Here is a 6561-nt window from a genome sequence, read left to right on the forward strand (position 1 = left end):
TTACAAACTGAAGTGAAAGAAAAAAAAGGGGGGGGGGCAAAGAGTGTTTTTTTTTTTCTTTTTTTTTTTTTTTTCTTTTTAGACAATCACGTTGGTTGCTTTTTTTTTTTTTGCTTTACTTTTTAAAAATAAACAAAAAACCGCACATCATCATCATCCTATTATAGCACTTAATAGCAATTCTGTGTTATTCTTCTTAAAGGTTTGAAATTTAAAAAAAAACATCTTTTTACAGTGAAAATCAAAAGCAGATGATTTTAAACGTCATTACTCTTACTACTATTATTCTTATTATTACTATTCTTATTACTACACATGCCTTCAGTTAGCCGCTAAACACCCAACGCACAACTACGACTACGGAGAGATCCTCAGATAGAGATACGAGATGCATATTATTGTGTTTTTTGAAGCCATAAGAAACAGGAAACAGGAAACAGGAAATAAAGTGTATATAATATAATAATATCTAAATATGGGTTAAATATATACAGAGACCCTCGACTTCTAACCAGCTAGGGGGGTTTCTGAAGCTATAACTTGTATGTCGAACTATATAAAAATACATATATAGTATAAAAGTGTACAAGTTTATATATCGGAACCGAAACGCTGTAAAAAAAATGAAATGAAATGAAATAAAATGAAAAGCTGGTTTTTAGGTTTTTGTAGAAACTCGTCTGGAAAGTTGCAAAAAGTTGAAATTCAGATTTTAGATATGTGAGGAAATATTTTAAGCTTCCTGTCGTCCTCCCCGCCGGGTCAAATTGACCCCGTCTGTTTTGACTGTTCCTTCCTTTCTTCCTTCCTTCCTTCTGTCCTTCTGTCTTTCTTTCCTTCCCTCCTTCCTTCCTTCCTTCCTTCCTCTCTCCCTTCCGTCCTCCCTCCCTCCTTCCTTCCTTGTCTTTTTTTCCTTCCCTCCTTCCTCCCTTCCCTTCCCTCCCTCCTTCCTTACTTCTGTCTTTCTTTCCTTTCTTCCTTCCTTCCTTCCTCCCATCCTCCCTCCTTCCTTCCTTCTGTCTTTCTTTCCTTCACTCCTTCCTTCCTTCCTTCCTTACTCCCCCCCCCCCCCCCCCTTCCTTCCTTCCTTCCTTCTTTCTGTCCTTCTTTCCTTCCTTCTGTCCTCCTGGTTCAAATTGACCCTGTCAGTTTTGACTGTTCCTTCCTCCCTCCTTTCCTTCCTTCCTTCCTCCCTTGACTCGAGGACAACAGGAGGGTTAAAAGTGGGGTATAAAAAGGGTATTTAAAAAAAACCAATATATTAAAAAAAAAGTGACTTAGGAGTGTTTCCTCGTGTTACGCCAAGTTTTTGAGATCGGGAAACCAAAGACTGAGAAGCAATAGAGGAAAGGAGGAGAGGAGACAAGGAGACAAGGAGAGGAAGCAGTGGTTTGTCAGAAGCCGACATTAATGTGAAATGCTTTGAGCACTGTGTGAAAGCGACACCTGTATTTTTGTGAATTGTAAATAAAACTCGCTGGCAGCTCCTCGCAGAAGCAGGGTCTTCTCTTGGTGCTGACGCTCAGAGCGCTGAGAGAACTTACACTCCGTCTCCTGTCTTCACTTTATTTATTTATTTATTTATTTATTTTTTGTCTAACCATCCTTTCTTTCTTTCAGAGAGATCTACAGTTAATAATAATAATAAAAAAAAAAAAAGTTTCCTGTCGTCCTCCCAGGTCAAATTGACTGCGTCTGTTTTGACTGTTCCTTCTTTCCTTCCTTCTGTCCTTCCTCCCTCCTTCTCTCTTTCTTTCCTTCCTTCTGTCCTTCCTTCCTTCCTTCTGTCCTTCCTCCCTCCTTCCTTCTCTTTCTTTCCTTCCTTCCCCCCTTCCTTCCTTCCGTATGTCCTTCTTTCCTTCCTTCCTCCCTCCTACCTTCCTCTCTTCCTTCTTTTCTTCATTCCTTCCTCCTTCCTTCTTTCCTTCATTCCTTCCTTCTGTCCTTCTTTCCTTTCCTTTTGTCCTTCTTTCCTTCCCTCCCTTCCTCCCGCCCTCCTTTCCTTCCTCCTACATCCATTCCATCCTTCCTTCCTTCCTTCCTTCCTTTCCTCCTCGCCTTCTTCCCTTCCTTCCTTCTTCTGTCCCTTCCACCTCCGTTCCATCCTTCCTTCCTCCCTTCCTTCTTCCCTCTCATCCTTCCTTCTTCCCTCCCTACCTTCCATCCTTCCTTCTTCCTCCCTTCCTTCCTTGACTCGAGGACAACAGGAGGATTAAACAACATTTTCAAAGGGTCAATAACCAGATTTATTGGGATTTACTATCATTTATATTATAGTATTAGAATAATAGTAGTTTGTTCTCCTCATTAAAAGTGTCTCTACCAAAATATTGAACCACAGATTTGTTTAGAAAGCATCAATAGTCAATAATCTGACTGATCAATAAATGTGATTAAACCTTGATTCATGTTTCAGAGAGCAGAGAGACTAAACATCTCCTATCACACAATATCATGTCCTATTTTACCTCAGACATGAAAATATAACATAGCAATAATGATTTAAATGTCTCTTTTTGGCAGTTTTGAGTCTCTTTAATCACTCCATCTCTAAGTTGCCGTGGTAACTAGATGGCAGCTGTCACTCAGACTAACTGTTGGTTGGTTTTAGTCACTTTTGCATCTGTTTTTGGTATTTTTTTAGGTTTATTTAGTCATTTTAAGTCTCTTGTTAGTCATTTTTATGTCTCTTTTTGATGGTTAAATGTTATTTTTTATGTAAAGTGTAAAATGAGCAGAGCTTTATGGAGCTGTGAGGTTTATTGTAGAACCATTAGAGCCATCAGTCTTCACTGCTACATCATGAAAAGGCCTACTATCTTATTAAAACTATTAACTACAACACCGCTAAAGTTACAAAACTTGAGGAAAACTTGTAAAAATGCCCTTAAATAGCCATCAGTTTTGTACTTTTTGGATCAGATTGAGGCTCAAATATGTGCAGAAACATTTGAAAAGTTAATATTTTTGGGTAAAGAACGAGAAAAAGGAGTGACAGGAGCTAAAACGGCTGCAGAAAGAGCCAGTATACGATAAATAAGGTTGTTTTAATTTAATTGTAAATCATGTAAAGATATTTCAGGAAGGCTACAGAATAAAAATGTAGACTTGGAAACGTGCACGATACGTCTCCTTTTAACTGAAAGTCTTGAATCCAATGAAACTTGGCTGCAGAAGGATCTTCCCTCCACGACAGCTGACGACGTAAGTACAAAATCACTTCATCTTTTCATCACAGAAGAAACTTTTACTTATGAGAGTTAGTGAATCCCAAACATTTGATCAGGTTTTAGTTAAAAATGAGCGGAAGTAACAATAATTATCGACTTATCGTACAATAATGTAACTATCAGCATCATCATGTTGAGTAGCTTCCACTCTTTACATTATTATACTATTATATTATCATTATATCAGTGGTATAAAATAATCTTTAAATGACAACGATTTATTTATAGAGTTGTTTCCGATTCTGATACTGCCAAAAATGCTGGCATCGGTATCGGCGAGTACTGGAGTCCAGGCACCGATCTGATACCACGTAATTTATTACAAATAGGAATCTACTGTATTTACTGGTTAGCTCCGTTAGCTCCGACACACTTCTTCTTCTTCGCTGCTCTTAAAACAGTTGTGCTATGTGGCCATCGGCAGCTACTGTTTTAGAGGGGTGAAGAAGAATTGATCACCTGACACCTGTAACGAGCTAACGTTAGCGTTCTAACTTAGAGCTGCATTCTATCAAAAGGCCACCAGGGGGCGACCGTCTCTATACAAGTCAATGGAGAATTCACCAACTTCTCACTTGATTTCTAACCTCAGTAAACGTTTTCAAAATGTGTTTATGGTCTCAATCGCTAGTTTAAAGCCTTCTTCAATGCAGTATGATGTTCATTTGGGACATTTTGGCCTCCCTGATTTTATATGTGACGATAAAGCGGGGTATGCATTAGGGCGTGGCTACATCCTGATTGACAGGTTGATTGACCAATGTCCTCGAGATCCAGCCCTCGCAACCATAGCAACCTCCCCGCTCCGCCCATAGCTCCACCTCATGCCCATATAAGTAGAATCCATGTTTCTATTTTTCCCAGCATGCACCTGAAATTTTCAAGATGGCGCTGCCCAGATTTGAAACTATTGGCTTCCGAGCAGCAGTACACAAACCAATGGGTGACGTCACGGATGTTACGTCCATTTCTTTTAGACAGTCTATGGTCCCAACCAGCATCACCAAGGAAACCACCGCTATCAGAACTAACAGGATTTATGGCCCAAAAATAGAAGCAGATAATAATTTCACATTCAGTTTTAAAAGTAAGCGAACACCCGAACGTCTCACAGCTGTTGGTGCAGATTTTTGGAGCCTGACTGCAGGTTCATCAGTGAGGTCAGACACTTTACGTTGGGCAATCCTGGCTCTGCGTTCCCGCTCAACCCGGCTCGTTAACAGGAATCTAAAACTCTGTCCACATACTTCTGGCATATTTAGTAGCTGATGCACTTCATAAGAAACACTTGGCCACACTTGGCACACAGCGGTTCAGTGTTTTGGCTCAAGGCGAGAATGTTGGATCTGAGACGGGGAAGGAAAGGAAAGAAGAGAGGGAGGAAGGAAAGGAGAGAGGGAGGAAGGAAAGGAAGGACGGAGGAAATAAGGAAGGTAGGGGGGAGGAAAGAAAGAGAGAAGGAGGGAGGAAAGAAGAGAGGGAGGAAGGAAAGGAAGGAACGGAGGAAATAAGGAAGGTATGGGGGAGGAAAGAAAGAGAGAAGGAGGGAGGAAAGAAGAGAGGGAGGAAGGAAAGGAAGGACGGAGGAAATAAGGAAGGTAGGGGGGAGGAAAGAAAGAGAGAAGGAGGGAGGAAGGAAAGGAAGGACGGAGGAAATAAGGAAGGTAGGGGGGAGGAAAGAAAGAGAGAAGGAGGGAGGAAAGAAGAGACGGAGGGAGGAAAGGAAGGACGGAGGAAATAAGGAAGGTAGGGGGGAGGAAAGAAAGAGAGAAGGAGGGAGGAAAGAAGAGAGGGAGGAAGGAAAGGAAGGAACGGAGGAAATAGGGAAGGTAGGGGGGAGGAAAGAAAGAGAGAAGGAGGGAGGAAAGAAGAGAGGGAGGAAGGAAAGGAAGGACGGAGGAAATAAGGAAGGTAGGGGGGAGGAAAGAAAGAGAGAAGGAGGGAGGAAGGATGGAGGAAATAAGGAAGGTAGGGGGAGGAAAGAAAGAGAGAAGGAGGGAGGGAGGAAAGAAGAGAGGGAGGAAGGAAAGGAAGGACGGAGGAAATAAGGAAGGTAGGGGGGAGGAAAGAAAGAGAGAAGGAGGGAGGAAAGAAGAGAGGGAGGAAGGAAAGGAAGGACGGAGGAAATAAGGAAGGTAGGGGGGAGGAAAGAAAGAGAGAAGGAGGGAGGAAGGAAGGATGGAGGAAATAAGGAAGGTAGGGGGGAGGAAAGAAAGAGAGAAGGAGGGAGGGAGGAAAGAAGAGAGGGAGGAAGGAAAGGAAGGACGGAGGAAATAAGGAAGGTAGGGGGGGAGGAAAGAAAGAGAGAAGGAGGGAGGAGGAATAGAGGGAGGAAGGAAAGGAAGGACGGAGGAAATAAGGAAGGTAGGGGGGAGGAAAGAAATAGAGAAGGAGGGGAGGAAAGGAAGGACGGAGGAAATAAGGAAGGTAGGGGGGAGGAAAGAAAGAGAGAAGGAGGGAGGAAGGAAAGGAAGGACGGAGGAAATAAGGAAGGTAGGGGGAGGAAAGAAAGAGAGAAGGAGGGAGGAAAGAAGAGAGGGAGGAAGGAAAGGAAGGACGGAGGAAATAAGGAAGGTAGGGGGGAGGAAAGAAAGAGAGAAGGAGGGAGGAAGGAAAGGAAAGACGGAGGAAATAAGGAAGGTAGGGGAGGAAAGAAAGAGAGAAGGAGGAGGAAGGAAGGAAGGAACGGAGGAATAAGGAAGGTAGGGGGGAGGAAAGAAAGAGAGAAGAGGGAGGAAGAAGAGAGGGAGGAAGGAAGGAAGGAGGAAATAAGGAAGGTAGGGGGGAGGAAAGAAGAGAGAAGGGAGGGAGGAAAGAAGAGAGGGAGGAAGGAAAGGAAGGAACGGAGGAAATAAGGAAGGTAGGGGGGAGGAAAGAAAGAGAGAAGGAGAGAGGGAGGAAAGAAGAGAGGGAGGAAGGAAAGGAAGGAACGGAGGAAATAAGGAAGGTAGGGGGAGGAAAGAAAGAGAGAAGGAGGGAGGAAGAAGAGAGGGAGGAAGGAAGGAAGGAAGGAGGAGGAAATAAGGAAGGTAGGGGGGAGGAAAGAAAGAGAGAAGGAGGGAGGAGGAAAGAGAGAGGGAGGAAGGAAAGGAAGGACGGAGGAAATAAGGAAGGTAGGGGGGGGAGAAGAGAGAAGAGAGGAAGAGAGAGGAGAAGGAGGACGGAGGAATAAGGAAGGTAGGGGAGGAAGGAAAGAGAAGGACGGAGGAAATAAGGAAGGTAGGGGGGAGGAAAGAAAGAGAGAAGGAGGGAGGAAAGAAGAGAGGGAGGAAGGAAAGGAAGGAAGGAGGGGAAATAAGGAAGGTAGGGGGAGGAGGAAAGAAAGAGAGAA

The sequence above is a fragment of the Scomber japonicus genome, chromosome 2 (assembly GCF_027409825.1).
Source record: "Scomber japonicus isolate fScoJap1 chromosome 2, fScoJap1.pri, whole genome shotgun sequence".
Taxonomy (NCBI): Eukaryota; Metazoa; Chordata; class Actinopteri; order Scombriformes; family Scombridae; genus Scomber; species Scomber japonicus.